The 17,262-nt window shown below is 43.6% G+C and overlaps 1 protein-coding gene across 6 annotated transcripts in view; it reads right to left on the bottom strand.

Annotated features, from left to right (window-relative positions):
* Positions 1 to 17,262, bottom strand: part of LOC137370043 (polyamine-modulated factor 1-binding protein 1-like) — a 719,669-nt gene that overhangs the window by 565,412 nt on the left and 136,995 nt on the right. The gene's annotated exons all lie outside the window — the stretch shown is intronic.

Below are 17,262 nucleotides of genomic sequence, written 5' to 3'. Positions count from 1 at the left end.
TGCATCTCATGTCCTCCAGGATAGAGAATTCCAACGATTCACAACCCTCTGAACGAAGAAATTTCTACTCATCTCAGTCTTAAATTGCCAACACCTTATCCTGAGACTATGACCCCTCATTCTAAACTTTTCAGCTGGGGAAACAGCCTCTCAGCATCTATGCCTTCTGCCTTTTAAGAATTTTATATATTTCAGTGAGATTATCTCATTCTTCTAAACTCCAGAGAATATACGCCCACTCTATTCAATCTCTCCTCAGAGAACAACTCTCTCTTCCCAGGAATCAATCTGGAGAACCTCTATTGCACCCCCTCCAAGGCAAGGATATCCTTCCTTAGGTAAGTAGACTAAAACTGTCCACAGTACTCCAGTGCTCAAATCCTGGACAGGGGCTTGAATCTACAGTCTACTGACTCAGAGGCAAGAGTGCTACTAGGAGCCAAATTGACAACTAGTACTAGGAAACTTATTAATGTAGGAAAACACCAGTTGATCTTCACATCAGGAGTGTAGGGCACTGGAATTAGAATAGGTGACTGGACACACAGGGATAGTTTTTAAAGGAAACTTTTGAAAGTGGGGAGAAATGTAACAAGACAACGTAGCTTAAGAAAGGAGGTCCAAAGTGGGGCAAGATGATTGAAGGCTTAGCCACCAATAAATGAGCACTTTTCTTCCTTCAACTTTGAGTTGGCTGCAGGAGGTTGCAATGGTAATAAGGGACAAGGCCATGAAAGGACTTAATGAAAGGGATGAGGATTTCGAATTCAATGCTGTGAGGGACATCAAGGGACATCAATGGATGTCAGCAAGGACTGCAGTGATAGATGAGCTGAAGCTTTTGCCAAACAGGATACAGACTGAGAGTTTTGCATGAGTTGGAGTTTATATATGATGAAACTCTCAAGTCTATCAGAACAAAAATTCTAGATTTGTCACAAAGCAGGTTCAAATTCAAGAGGTACCGCACATTACAGAACTGCAGGTTAAATGAAGTATGTTTGGTAAATATAGTTTGTCTTTCTCAGGAGTCTGTCAGTTGTGAATCTTGAGGATCTACATTCATGTCAAAAGAAGAGAGAAAAAGCAAAGATAAGGATCTGTCACTGCTGTAATAGGAGAGGCAGCTGGCAAATCTTATATGATGTGCCATGTAGCCTTTGAACTGCTATCCTCAGCTATAAATATAAAGACATGCAATTAGGACATGAACTAACTGCAGCTATGCCAGCATTTTTAATCTATCGATGGAACAACTTCCCATAGCACTCCTAATGGGTTCAGATCTATAACACCAGACTGAGCAGCTCTCCTAACAATTCAAATAGTGATGCAGCAGGGGAGAAGAAAAGAGTAATAAGGAAAAGGAACAAAGAGCTGAATAACTGAAAGAGTGCGGGCAATGAGAAAAAAAGAAATTTGAAGACCTGACAACTCAATAGGTATTGACAACTCAATAGTTATCTAAATCCTGCTGTCATGCCGCATCACATATCAAACACAATCTGGGAAGCAGAAAAGAAGGACACTCATGTTCAGTAAACTCCTATTTATTCCAACATGCTGAAATGCTGCAAGCCTGATATAACTTTGCATCAGCAAAGAAATCAGAATAAATGTTCTGAGAATGAAAAGCAAGATCTTACACACAATATGTGTAAATATTTGCAGAGATCCAATTCATGGCAATTTTTCATTGACATTCATTTGCATATATTGGAAGTTAAGAGCGGCACTAAACAGGAGCCAGGCTCTAGGTTCAGACCCCACATTTGGAAAGAAAAATTGAGGTGTGACATCACAGGGAAGCAGGTAGGGATTGGCTGGTGATTATTTCCTATTTAACTTATCTAAATTAGGGAATTTCAATTGGGGTAAGTAGAACACAAAATAAAAAAAAATATAAGCACAAGCAGGACTAGAGGCATTCATTAAAATTCAATTAAGAAATTAATTAATTAATTTGTAATTAAAACACAATAAAGATGCCTGGGTAGGTGATGTGTTGCAGCTGCAATATGTGGGAGCTGGTGGACGCCAGTGGGATCCATGGCAAACACATCTGCAGTAAGTGTCTACGGCTTGAGGAACTACGGCTCAGATTTAATGAGCTGGAGGCCAAGCCTCAGACACTGCGATGCATCAGGGAGGGGGAAAGCTACCGGACACTTTGTTCCAGAAGGCAGTCATACCCCATAGGATAGGGTCTTCCAATTTAGTCAGCGGCCAGGGACAGGACAATGTGACTGCACGTGAGGCACGTAAGGGGATCGAGAAGGTAGAAGTGGAGGAGCCTCAGCCCTTGCAATTGTCCAACAGGTTCAAGGTTCTTGCAGCTTGTATGGATGAGAGTAGGAGCTGCAGGATGTATGAGAGAACTGGCCATTCAAGCAGGGGGAGTAAATAGGAATGTAGTGGCAGTAGGTGACAGTATAGTTGGGATGGGGGGGACGGGTGGAGGGATAGAGACAGTTCTCTGCAGCTGAGATCAAAAGTCCAGAAGGCTATGTTGACTGCCTGGTGCCAGGGTTTGGGACATCTGCTTGGGGGTGTAGAGGAATTTGTAGTGGGAGGGGAAGGATCCAGTTGTAATGGTCCACGTAGGTAGCAATGACATAGATAGGGCTAGGAAACAGGTTCTACATAGGGAGTATGAGCATTTAGGCACTAAATTAAAAAGCAGGACACTGTGTTCTGGTGAGCCATATAACTAGGGTGGCAGAGAGGGCTTTAAACTAAATAGTGGGGCGAGGATCATGTGATGCATGATGCAGCAAATTAAAGAGAAAGGACAAGGCAAGAGAGCAAGGTAGCAATAAGGGTAATGATAATCAGAGTGTAGCAGGAAGGGACAGAGTGTACCAGCAGATAAGACCAGAATCTGAATGGATGAATTGTCAGTTCAAATAGAAATAAATATGTATGACCTGATAGCCATTACAGATACGTGGCTACAAGGTAACCAAGGCTGGGACCTGAATATTCAAGGGTACTTAGCATTTCGGAAGGACAGGGAGCTAGGAAAAGGTGGTAGAGTATCTCTGTTAATTAAGGATGACATTAGGATAATTGTGAGAGATGACCTTAGTTCTAAAGATCAAGATGTAGAATCAGTTTGGTTAGATTTAAGATATAGGAGAGGTAAGAAATCACTTGTGGCAACAGTTTATAGACTCCCTAACATTAACAACACTGTAGGACAGAGTACACAGGAAGAAATAATGGGGGCTTGTGAGAAAGGTACTGCAATAATCATGGGAGATTTTTAATCTAAACATAGATTGGATGAATCAGATTGGCAAAGATAGCCGGAAGAGTATTTTCGGGACAATTTCTTAAAGCAGGATGTTCTAGAACCAACCAGAGAGCAGGCTGTTTTAGACCTGGTAGTGTGCAATGAGACAGCATTAATTAATGACCTCTTCGTAAAGAAGCCTCGAGGTAGCAGTGATCCTAACATGAATGAATTTTGCATTCAGTTTCAGGGAGAGAAGAGTGAGTCTGAGACTAGTGTTTTAAATTTAAATAAAGGCAATTACAATGGTATGAAGACTGAGCTGGCTAAAGTGAGCTGGGAAATTAGGTTAAGGGGGAGGTCAGTAGAGATGCAGTGGCAGACATTTAAGGAGATATTTCATAAAACTCAGCAAAAATACATTCCAGTGAGAAGGATGCATCATCCATGGCTAACTAAGGAATTTAAAGCTAGTATCAAATTGAAAGAAAAAGCATACAATTCTGCAAAGATTAGTGGTAGGTCAGAAAATTGGACAAAATTTAAAAACCAGCAAAGAATGACTAAAAAAAGGGGGGAGAAATTAGAATATGAGACAAAACTAGCTTGAAATATAAAAATAGATAGTCTCTACAAGTATTTAAAAAGGAAAAGAGTAAATAAAGTGAGCATGGGTCCTCTAGAGTGTGAATCTGGGGAATTAATAACAGGAAATAAGGAAACGGCTGTCTGTCTTCACTGCAGAAGACACAAATAACATCCCAGAAATACTTGTAAATCAAGAGGTGAAAGGGAGGGAACAACTTAAAACTATGACAATCACCAGGGAAAGGGTACAGAGAAAACCATTAGAACTAAAGGTTGACAAGTCCCCAAGACCGAATGGACTTCATCCTAGGGTCTTAAAAGAGGTAGCTGTGGAGATAGTAAATGCATTGGTTCTAATTTTCCAAAAATTTCCTAGATTCTGGAAAGGTCCATCAGTTTGGAACATAGCGAATGTAACTCCTCTATTCAAAAAATAAGGGAGACAGAAAGCAGGAAACTACAGGCCAGTTAGCCTAAATTCTGTCATAGGGAAATTGCTAGAATCTATTATTAAGGAGGTTATAGCAGGGCACTACTTAGAAACTCTTAATGCGATCAGGCAGAATCAACATACAGAGTGAAAGGGAAATCACGTTCAACTAATTTCTTAGAGTTCTTTGAGGAAGTAACAAGCAAGGTGGATAAAGGGGAACCTGTAGATGTGATGTACTTGGATTGCCAAAGGCTTTTGCCACTTCAAAGGTTACTACACAAAATAAGAGCTCATGGTGTAGAGGGTAACATATTAGCATGGATAGAGGATTGGTTAGCCAACAGGAAGCAAAGAGTATGGATAAATGGGTCATTTTCAGATTGGCAAGCTGTAACTAGTGGAGTGCCACAGGGATCAGTACTGGGGCCTTAACTATTTGCAATCTTTATAAATGGCTTGAATGAAGGGACCGAAAGTATGATTGCTAAATTTCATGATGACACAAAGATAGATTGGAGAGTATGTTTTGAGGAGTCTGCAAAGGGATTTAGATAGGTTAAGAGTGTGGGCAAAAATTTGGCAGATGCAGTATAATATGGGAAAATGCAAACTTGTCCACTTTGGTAGGAAGAATAGAAAAGCAGAATATTATTTAAATGGAGAGAGATTGCAGGACTCTGTGGTACAGAGGAATCTGGGTGTCCTGGTACATGAATCACAAAAGGTTAGTATGCAGGTACAGCAAACGATTAGGAAGGCAAATGGAATGTTGTCCTTGATTGCAAGAGGAATGGAATATAAAAGTATAGTTTTCGTCTCCTTACTTAAGAAAGGATAATTGCATTAGAAGTAGTTGAGAGAAGATTCACTCGACTGATTCCTGAGCTGAAGGGGGTATCTTATGAGGAAAGGTTGGAAAGGTCGGGCCTGTATTCATTGCTGTTTAGAAGAATGAGAGGTGACCTTATTGAAACATATATGATCTTGAGGGGACTTGACATGGTGGATGCTGTAGGGATGTTTCCTCTTAAGAAAGAAACTAAAACCAGGGGACACAGTTTAAAAATAAGTGGTCTCCCATTTAAGACGGAGATGAGGAGAAATTTTTTCTCTCAGAGGGTCGTTAGGCTGTTGAATTCTCTTCCCAGAGCACAGTGGAGATTGGGTCATTGAATATTTTTTAAGTCTGAGTTAGATAGATTCTTGATTGACAAGGGAGTCAAAGGTTATAGCAGTAGACAGGAAAGTAGAGTTGAGGCCACAATCAGATCAGCCAAGACCTTATCAAATGGCACAGCAGGCTCAAGCGGCTGAATAGCCTGCTCCCATTCCTAATTTGTATGTTCATATGTTATACTGGAATGGATCAAATAATTTAGTGTTCATAAAATCCCTTGCATATCTCAAAGTTTTATAAACTATTGGTGACATACTCAAAATGTTCCACAGTGAACAACTGGCTGATGGCATATTTAGAGTACTGCCTGAGAATAGTTAACATCAATTAAACATATCTCCACAATGTCATAATAAACTCAAATATGCAGGCTGTTAGAACTGTAAAAAGAGCTCAACATTTGGTAAATTAGTGAAAACTAGAATATTGCATAATACTTACAAAAATGTGTCAATTTCTTCTCCAATTCATTAAAACAATTTCAAAATATCCCATATAGCTTTTTTGTTCCGGGGGGTGGTGGGGTAGCGGGAAAGGCGGAGGAAGGGGGCAAGAGTGTTATAAATCTATTGAGAAATTTTCAATTCAACAGGCTGACATTTATGAAGTTCCCAGACATGTTCATAGCTGCTTTATAAAAATAAACTTCAAAGAAATATATAGGCCTGCATTTTCATTATGGAGATGAGAAACAGGAACCGGGTCTGGTGTTGGGTCAGAAACCTGCCTCCTGTGGGAGCTGATTCAGATTGCAATTTTCAAATTGGTAAGGCCTTAATTGGTATGGAGATGGGTTTCCTGTCCTCTTAGAGCCAGTGGGATTGAAAATGGCAGTGGGTCAGATCAAATGTGGGGCTCATGTGGACTTCCACGCAATCATCATTGGAGCTGCTTGTTGTCCTGAGGGAGAGATCTGCCTTCCACAGCACCAGAGGGAAGTGAGATGTCACAGGAGAGCTGGAGGCCCAGCACTAGGGGCAGAGCAGACCTTCGCTTCATCGATGTCCACTTGGAATTAATGCTGGAGACCATGAGTGACAGGAGGGAGATCCTCTTCCCAGAGGGTGGCAGGAAGATGCCACCTCGTCGTGCAGCGGGGGCACCTCTCTGTTCAGTGTTATCCTCCTTCGCCCCTCTTCCTCTCTTACCTCCTATTCCTCCCCCGATGAGCTGACTCCTTCCAGCGCCTCAATGTCCTCAAGGTCCATACCTTTCTGGAGGGCCATGTTATGGAGCGCACAGCAGAACACCACAATGACGGAGACCCTGAGGATCCAGGCACTGTGATGTGATGGCCTGCTCAATGGTTGGCCTGCTCAGCAGGTGGCATTAGTTGTTTCACCTGTGCTTCAGTCTGGGGCTCTCGTAGCAGGATCATTTCAAGGGATTTCCCTTTTCCCCTTAGATCCATCCATGCACTTTGGGGAATGGAGTGAAGTACCAAGGGAGCCTAGAATGGCGGAGGCTGAAGGAGTCATGGAAGCTGCCAGGAAAGCAAGCGCACACATGGAGGAAGCTCTTGTTGTGGTTGCGGACCAGTCGGATGTTGACGGAGTGCAAGTCCTTCCTGTTGATGGATCTCACTGGCCAATTGCTGGGTGCCTTGATGGCCACTTGGGCACATGTAATGAAGCCCTACACCTGGAGGAAATCCAGTGATGGAGGCTAAACACAATGCCCTCTGTGCCTGTGCAGGCCCATCTGTGTCAAAGTGGGTGTAGTCCCCTGCCCTCCTGAAAATGGCATCTGTAACCTGCCTGCCCAATGGCCTGATGAGCTGTCAACTGCGAGATGCGACCTGGGTCCACAGTTGATCCCTGGAACGACCCAATTGCATAGAAATTTAGGGTGACGGAGACCTTGATGGCTGCAGGTAGAGGACTGCCATGGGGCCGTGAGTCCTCAGGTCATTGTGAATCAGAGCACAAAGGTCTGAGACCATCTGTCGGGATAGGTGCAGCCTGGTGTTCAGTCATTTGCAGGTAGCTGACTCTTGGGCAGTGAACCCAATGTCTAGGGTAGCACTTTCTTCCTCTTCCAGCACCCCGCTGTGCTCATCTAGCCTCCTGCTACTGCTAATCCTGGCTGTTCTGTCCAATATCAGAGTGGTCAGAGTTCCCATCTGAACTCCCTCAGCTGGGTTTTATGCGTTCACCAGTCCTACCCTTGCCGACGCCAGCTGTCTAAGTGATACCAGTGGCTTCATGTCCCTCTCTGGTTTCCTGCCACTCATCACTGAGAAAATGAAGTCTTACAGCTGCAGCAATGGCCATTCTGTGGCACTTTTGAAGCAGCTGAGTTTTTTTGGCCTCTATAGTCTTTTAATCAGCCCTTTGTTATGAACAGGTTGTTAACTTTTTATTTTCTTTAAAACAGATTTCTCTGTACTTCCAACCACCTGTCCATAAACAGATAAGTAATTGAATTTTTCCCTCCCTTAAACCCTGATCGCCACAACACACAGTTGTTAAAGTTAACTCAAAGGATTAGGGTTTATTAACACACATTCTTAAACTTGGGAAAGGGTTTAACTTCGCCACGCATGCTCACAAACATACAAGGAAAGTTTAAAGGCACAAAAAAAGCAAGTACGTTTACTAAATGGAAGTATAACACAAATTTCAGTTGGAACTAGAGTCCATTTTTTATCAAAAAGTTCAAAAAAAACTGGAGATCACCAACTGGAAATACTGAGTGGGGGAGGAGCTAGTGGAAATACCTCTTCTCTTACTCTTTCTTATTTTTTGCACTCTCGAAGGTAAATGGAGGGAGCCTAATTGCTGAAGTCAGTTTTTTTGGCGGACAGAAAGCTGGCAGAAAATGGATTTTCTTGCTGTTTGCAGACAGGCTTCCTTTTTCTCTGCTTCTTGCAGACTGTGGCTCCCTTTTTAATTATCTTGCTGGAAGGCCTTAGAGAGAAGTCAATGCAGCTTGAAGGCAGCTCTGGTTCTGCCCAAGGCAGCTGTGGTTTGCACAAGATGTACTCTCAACTGCTATAGTTTCCAATCCAGGCAGGCTGTAAAGGGTGGCTTCTGGGTCCTGTGACTGGACCCCTTCAAGTAGTTGTCCACCTGATCTCCCTCCTCCATTTTATCAATTGAAACACAGAAGTAAAAACTTAAACATGCTGTATAAAATGGCGGTTGACAATAATACTCAAGTGCACAAAACACAATTTACAGTTGGTTCTCATCTGCTCATGACAATTTACAGTTGGTTCCCATCTATTCATGACACCTTCCCATAGCCTTCATGGCCAACCACTGTGTTCACGTCTTGAACGCCCTGTCATGATCCCCCATGGCATCCTCCACATTCCATAAAAATTAAAAACTGCTGCTGACAAGCCTGTTAATGAGTTCTTCAATAAGTTCAACAGGCTATTAATTAGAAGCGTGCACTCAACCCGTTCCTTCGCTGCCGGCATCCCTTTAAAAATGGCGTCCCATTCTGGAGGTGGCGGGTCCTATGCCGACCTGCATGAACAGAATATTCAAAAACTCGCTCGCCTCTGCACCCGCAATCAGCAGGCTTTGAAAATGTAGCCCATAATCACTTCACAAGGCATTCAAAAATGCACAATTTCTTGTTCCAATAAGCCTGCTATATTAGAATTAAGGCAGCATAGGAAGCTAGGTTATTGCTAAAATCTGAAAAAAGGCTATAATTTCACTGAGGCAAGAAATTATTTGAAGTGAAAATGAGATGCAATGTGGCCGATTTTCAATTTTGAGTTTGGGCCTCACTTCAATTTTACCAGCGAGCTGCATGCTTCAAATGGTTAGCTAACTGCAACTTGTCAACTCGGGCCAGTGCAGTATTGAGTGTGACTCCAATGCCTCACTGATCCACACATAGGTCCTGGGAGGATGAAGGGAGCTGAACACTTTGATGCCATTACTGGCCTATTAACATAGGCTTAGACGGGTGAAAATCAGTCCCAATGGATTGTCACCAACAAACAGTTGGATCAGAAAAATCCATGTCGTTTTTCTTTATAAGATTTATAAATTGAAATCAGCTACCATCTTTATGCCTCTTATCTCTCTCCCTCACTGTAACTAAAACTTAGCCATTAGTGGTTTTCAACTCAAACACAACAATCTCAACTGAACATGACATGTTCTCTGTGTCCACAATTCAGTATTCTGTAAGGAGTTCCATTTCAACAACGAATACCATTTTTCACCCAACTTCAGTTTCCCACTAAAATAAAAGCAAAATGCTGCAGATGCTGGAAATCTGAAACAAAAACAGAAAATGCTGGAAATACTCAGCAGGTCTGGCAGCATCTGTGGAGAGAGAAGCAGAGGTAACATTTCAGGTCTGTGACCTTTCGTCAGAAGTGGCAAAGGTTAGAAATTGATGTGTTTATGTATCTGTAATGCATGAAGATCAGTATGTATGCTACACATTCCATTTTAAAAATAGGTAAATAGGGTTTTCCAATGCTAAGATGTCCATAGTTACAACTCACCATTCTACTTTGTGATTCTAGGCATGACTTTGATAGAATTTTCCACTATTACATGAGCAGCTATGAGCTGTTGTAGTCCCAGCCATGCCAGCATTTCTATTTCAAAAGTTCCAGATCCCCACTGCTAAGCCACCACAGCTTCACTCGGCCCCAAGATGCAACTAGTATTCCAACCACTCAACAGCTCTGACCAGCTAACAATAAATTCAGAGCAATTACTTTATTAGGTGTTACCTTTCCAGTTTTTCTCATTTTTAATTTTTAAATGACTTACCATTCTCATTAAATAATCTATAAAACCTTTCCAGGTTTGACCCTCCCTTCTCCCTGTTTTTTTTTAGTTCTTTTTTTTCAAGTTCTTTTTTTAGATTAATTTTTTTAAAATCTTTTTGTCACCTTCTGTATTTGTTCCAGCTTGCATAACATAAGAACAAAAGAAATAGGAGCAGGAGTACAGCATACAGCCCCTCAAGTCTGCTCTGTCATTCAATATGATCATGGCTGATCTTCAGCCTCAACTTTTCCACTCACTCCCCAGATCCCTCGATTCCCTGAGAGATCAAAAATCTATCTATCCCACCCTTGAATATACTCCATGATCGAGTATCCACAACCCTCTGGGATCTGGAATTTCCCCAAAACTTCTTTCTCCCAATATTGGGATTCCAGATCATTCCCACCACCACTGCATCAACTGCCACTTAGATTAGATTAGATTAGAGATACAGCACTGAAACAGGCCCTTTGGCCCACCGAGTCTGTGCCGAACATCAACCACCCATTTATACTAATCCTACACTAATCCCATATTCCTACCAAACATCCCCACCTGTCCCTATATTTCCCTACCACCTACCTATACTAGTGACAAGTTATAATGGCCAATTTACCTATCAACCTGCAAGTCCTTTGGCTTGTGGGAGGAAACCGGAGCACCCGGAGAAAACCCACGCAGACACAGGGAGAACTTGCAAACTCCACACAGGCAGTACCCGGAATCAAACCCGGGTCCCTGGAGCTGTGAGGCTGCGGTGCTAACCACTGCGCCACTGTGCCGCCACTTGTTACCAGACTCCAGCTCTGGACTCCAGGGCACTCTATTACAGACAGTTCACATAGCTCATGTCTTTTCCAAGAAGTATTTATTCATTTAATTATTTTTAAGATTGATATTTTTATTTACAAAATAAAAGTCACCTCCACCCCAGCCAACCAACTTCATTCAACTCCGTTTTCCTAAATGTATCCATCCCCAGATTGGGCTTCCAGGCCATCCCACTGCGCCCAGCTCTAACCGCTATCACTCAGGAGATTACAGCTCGAGCATTTAGGGTCCACCATTTCACTCAGTTGACATCTCACCAAATCTTTTCAATAAATATTTATTCAATTAATGTTTAAAAGTTGAGCCAGTTTTAATTTAATTAATATTTAACAATCTTTGGTAAATAATTTTTAAATGTTCAATTCATAAATAATACATATAAATGTACAATGTTTTTACTTAATTCATAAATATAAATTAATTTTAATTACATATTGACAGAACCATACTCACTTGCAATGAATTTTTAAAATCATTTTAACATCTTACTGATTTACATTAGATGACCAATTTTTTCTATATTTTGCTTTGTATCATTTCATTAATCACTTCCAAAATTTACTGAATAACATAACAGTTAGATTTGGATAATTATGAATTCCATTTTTCATAGTATATTCTAGGAGAGATCTTTTGCTATTGGTACTATTTTAGATTGTTGATTAAGGATAAGATCTGGTTAAGATTGCAAGGAAACAAGAGAGCACCATAGTCAAATAGAGTAACATGACCTCAGACAGGCACAATGCAGTGGACAGTAACAGCTTCAGTGGGACAACAGGTGCAGATGTGACAGATTGTATTCTCCAATTCACCATGGACAACTCCAAAGGAGATGGACTTGCATGGAGAAATTGGAAGAGTTACTTAATATCTAATATTTAATGCAATTGTCTTCAAAATCACCTGCAGCCATCCTAACTTCAACTACTCTACTGTAAGGTATAACCCACAGAGCAATCTAGTTAATATTTGCAGTATGGCATCATATAGCCTAACACACTTACCTTCAGAAGTGGGGCGGAGTGGAGCTCTTCCAGCGCGCCGGAGTTTTGAAAGAAAAAGCCAACAGTGACGTCAGAGGAGAGCTGCAAGGTGATTGGTTGGTGAGTCACTGCTGTTAGTGCATTTAAATATCTTTAAAAAAAGGGGAAAGTTTTTTTTGTTGAAAAAAAAACCTCTGGTGATAAGGTGAGTACTACTAATGTGTTTTTTTTAATTCAGTGTAACTTATTAAGGATAGAGTGGTGCAGTGGTTAGCACTGCAGCCTCACAACTCCAGAGACCCAGGTTCAATTCTCGGTACTGCTTGTGCGGACTTTGCAAGTTCTCCCTGTGACCGCGTGGGATTCCTCTGAGCGCTCTGGTTTCCTCCCGCATGCCAAAAACTTGTGGGTTGATGTCTCATCATGTCTCACGAATTTGATTGAGTTTTTTGAGGAGATGACCGAGGACTGACGAGGGCAGGGCGGTGGACGTTGTCTATATGGACTTTAGCAAGGCCTTTGACAAGGTCCCGCATGGTAGGCTGGTCCAAAAGGTTCAAACACATGGGATCCAGGGTGAGCTAGCCAATTGGATACAAAATTGGCTTGGTGATAGGAGGCAGAGGGTGGTAGTGAAGGGCTGTTTTTCAGATTGGAGGCTGGTGACCAGTGGCGTGCCGCAGGGATCAGTGCTGGGCTCTCTGTTGTTAGTCATATATATTAATGACTTGGGTGTGAATGTAGGGGGCATGATTAGTAAGTTTGCAGATGACACCAAAATTGGTGGTATAGTGGACAGTGAAGAAGATTGTCTAAGGTTACAACAGGATATAGATCAACTGGGAAAGTGGGCAAGGGATTGGCAAATGGAATTTAACGCAGACAAGTGTGAAGTGATGCATTTTGGGAAGTTAAACCAGGGCAGGACATATTCAGTGAATGGCAGGGCCCTGGGGAGTGTTGTTGAGTAGAGAGATCTTGGGGTGCAAGTACATAGTTCCCTGAAAGTGGCAACACAGGTAGACAGGGTGATGAAGAAGGCATATGGCATGCTTGCCTTCATCAGCCGAGGCACTGAGTACAAGAGTTGGGACGTCATGTTCCAGTTGTATATAACGTTGGTTAGGCCGCATTTGGAGTACTGTGTGCAGTTCTGGTCGCCACACTACAGGAAAGATGTGATTAAGCTATAGAGGGTGCAGAAAAGACTTACAAGGATGTTGCCTGGTTTGGAGAGCTTGAGTTATAAAGAGAGATTGGATAGGCTGTGTCTGTTTTCCCTGGAGCGAAGGAGGCTGAGAGGGGACATGATAGAGGTATATAAAATTATGAGAGGCATAGATAGGGTAGATAGCCAGAGTCTGTTTCCCATGGTAGGGGTGACTAAAACTAGAGGGCATAGATTTAAGGTGAGAGGGAGGAGGTTTAAAGGGGATCAAAGGGGTAAATTTTTCACACAAAGAATAGTGGGTATCTGGAATGAGCCGCCAGAGGAGGTGGTGGAGGCAGGAACAGTAGCAACATTTAAGAGGTATCTGGACAGGTACTTGAATGAGCAAGGCATAGAGAGATATGGAATTAATGCAGGCAGGTGGGATTAGTATAGATAGGCATTATGGTTGGCATGGACGCGGTGGGCCAAAGGGCCTATGCTGTAGGACTCTATGACTCTATGACATGCTGCTTTAGCATAACATCCTACATCCTGCCCCTAGTTTCTTTATTTAGCACAATTAGCCAAGTATCATAGTTATGCTTAGAAGGGAGGTGGGTGGCATTTATGAAAATGCTTTTTTTGAGGCAGATCGCAAAGATAAATTGCTGCCTAGGTTATGGAACATCTGTGATTGGTCCTCCAGTACAATTTTTACACAGATTTTATAGCACAGAAACAGGCCAATCAACCTAAGGTATATGGCGGGTCTTTTCTACTTTACTTATCTCACACTATCAACATCTTCTTCTGCTCCTTTCTCCAACATATACTGCCTAGGTCGGTGTCCTTGTTGCTTCAAAAGAGCAGGTTAAAATACAAAACAGCATCGTCAGTGTGAAATGTTGGTGGTGAGTCACCCAGCCGATTATAACTGCCTATCTACCTGTATTCCACTGAGTGGGTAGCATTAAAACCAGCTTTCATGTCCTATATACATCCTGTTATGCCATATAACTGACAAAGGAAAACTGAAACTCACCTCAACCATAAAAGTGACTGTATATTTAATTTTAAAGATCAACTCAGAAAAAATAGGTTTATATTTGCTAACTCTGGTTAAAAAAATCATGGGAGGAATTTTATCCTGGCAGAGATGGGGGGTGCGTGGGGGTGGGGAGGGATTTGACCTCAGGAAAAACTGATGCTGAGTTCCCTGCGACGCCTGTTTCCTGGAAGGCCCACCGAATTCAGTGCCAACGGGGCACTTAAGTGGACAGCGGCTGGCCTTCCATAAGATCTAGGACTGAGTCGCTGGAAGTCCCGCCCTTGGAGAGCTGCCGGCCATTCAGAGGGCTGGCAACTGCAGCACCACCACAGAGGTGGTGGCTGCTGCTGGAAGTGACCGTCCTAGAGGCCGAGGAGTGTCACTGGAGCCAGGCCTCAGGTAGGTCAGGGCGGGAGGGGGATGGCAGCAAGGGCAGGTGGGTGGCCCTCAGCAGGCCCCCCCTTTCCCAATGCCGGGTCACTCGTTCAGGCTCTAAGTGCCTTTTAATAAAGGATCCTCCCCCCAACCATCCCCCCAGGCTGGGAAGCAGCCCACACAGTTTTTCCTACCGTGCTTACTGTGCGGCAACAGGGCCACCCATCGCACAGGTAATTGTGGCTGTGGTAGGAAGAGGCCCTTAATTGCAGTAATTTCCCAGTTAAGGGCCTCACGTGGCAGCGGGGCGGGAAGAACATTCATAGGCCTTCCTGCCCCGGACTAAATTTCGGCAGAGGCGGGTTGGTGGCAGGAACCTCACCCCCCCCCACCCACCACACCATCCCACCCAATTTTATGCTCTCCCCACCTTCAAACGCGCCACAGGGGAGAGCCTAAAATTCCACCCATATGTTCACTCAGTTTGATTGCATTTTGATGAGTAAGATCATTTATACACTTAGGGAAACAAAAGGGGATACTCCTATAATTTCTTGAATACAAGAAGGACAATGTTTGGGGTTTATGAAAAATCACCTGCTGACTACATTTTTTTTCTTTCATGGATATGGGCATCACTGGCAAGGGCAGCGTTTATTGCCCATCCTTAATTGCCCTTAAGAAGGTAGTGGTGAACTGCCCTCTTGAACTGCTGCAGTCCATCTGGTGCAGGTACACCAACATTACTGTCAGGGAGGGAGTTCCAGGGTTTTGATCCAGTGACAGTGAAGGAACGGCAATCTATTTCCAAATCAGGATGGAGTGTGACTTGGAGGGGAACTTGCAGGTGGCGGTATTCCCATGCATCTGTTGGCCTTGTCCTTCTAGATGGAAGTGGCCATGGGTTTAGAAGGTGCTGTTGAAGGAGCCTTGGTGAGTTGCTGCAGTGCATCTTGTATATGGCACACAGTGCCACCACTGTGTGGCAGTGGTGGAGGCAGTAAATGTATAAGGTGGTGTATGGGGTGCCGATCAAGCAGGCTGCTTTGTCCTGGATGGTGTTGAGCATCCTGAGTGTTGTTTAAGCTGTGCTCATCTAAGCAAGTGGAGACTATTCCGTCACACTCCTGACTTGTGCCTTGCAGACAGTGAACAGGCTTTGGGGCGTCAGGAGGTGGGTTACTTGCTGCAGAATTCCCAGTCTCTGACCTGCTCTTGTAGCCACAGTATTTATGTGGCTGCTCCAGTTGTGTTTCTGGTCAATGGTAACCCCAGGATGTAGATCGTGGGCGATTCAACAATGGTAATGCCATTGAATGTCAAGGGGAGATGGTTAGATTCTCGCTTATTGGAGACCTTCATTGCCTGGCACTCATGTAGTGCAAATGTTACTTGCCACATATCATCCCAAGCATGAATGTTGTCTAGGTCTTGCTGCATATGGACATGGACTGCTTCAGTATCTGAGGAGTTGCAAATGATCCTGAACATCGTACAATCATCAGCGAGCATTCCCATTTCTGACCGTATGATGGAGGGAAGGTCATTCATGAAGCAGTTGCAGATGGTTAGACCTAGGACACTACCCTGAGGAACTCCTGTAGTAATGTCCTGGGGCTGACGTGATTGGCCTCCAACAACCACAACCATCTTCCTTTGTGCTAGATAGGACTCCAACCAGTGGAGAGTTATCGCCTGATTCCCATTGATCTCAGTTGGGCTAGGGCTCCTCGATGCCACCCTCAGTCAAATGCTGCCTTGATGGCAAGGGCAGTCACTCTCACTTCACATCTTGAGTTCAGCTCTTCTGTCCCTGTTTGGACCAAGGTTGAAAGTTCTGGAGCTAAGTGGCCCTGGCGGAACCCAAACTGAGCATCACTGAGCAGGTTATTGCTGTTTAACTGGCATTTAATAGCACTGTTGACAACACCTTCCATCACTTTGCTGACGATTGAGAGTAGACCAATAGGGCGGTAATTGGCTGGATTGGATTTGTCCTGCTTTTTGTGTGCAGGGCATACCTGGGCAATTTTCCACATGGTCTGGTAGATACCAGTGTTGTAACTGTACTGGAACAGTTTGGCTAGGGGCGTGGCCAGGTCTGCAGCACAAGTCTTCAGGACTACAGCTGGGATGTTGTGAAGACCATAGCCTTTGCAGTATCCAGTGCCTTCCGCCATTTTTTGATATCATGTGGAGTGAATCGGATTGGCTGAAGACTGGCACTTGTGATACTGAGGACCTCAGGAGGAGGCTGAGATGGATCATCCACTTAGCACTACTGGCTGAAGATGGTTGAGAAAGCTTCAGCCTTTACATTTGCACTGATGTGCTGGGCTCCCTCATCATTGAGGATGGGGATATTTGTGGAGCCTCCTCCTCCTGTTGGCTGTTTACTTGTCCACCACCATTCACGACTGAATGTGGCAGGACTGCAGAGCTCTGATCGAATCCATTGGTTGTGGGTTCGCTTAGTTCTGTTTACCACATGCTGCTTCCACTGTTTGGCATGCATGTAGTCCTGTGTTGTAGCTTCACCAGGTTCATACCTCATTTTTAGATATGCCTCACGCTGCTCCTGGCATACTCTCCTGCACTCTTCAGTGAACCAGAGTCGATCCCCTGGCTTGATAGCCATGTTAGAGTGAGGGATATGCTGGGCCATGAGGTTACAGGATACAATTC

Source organism: Heterodontus francisci, chromosome 5 (assembly GCF_036365525.1).
Source record: "Heterodontus francisci isolate sHetFra1 chromosome 5, sHetFra1.hap1, whole genome shotgun sequence".
Classification (NCBI taxonomy): domain Eukaryota; kingdom Metazoa; phylum Chordata; class Chondrichthyes; order Heterodontiformes; family Heterodontidae; genus Heterodontus; species Heterodontus francisci.
Note: the sequence above shows the minus strand (reverse complement) of the source record. Positions and strands in the feature narration are given on the sequence as shown.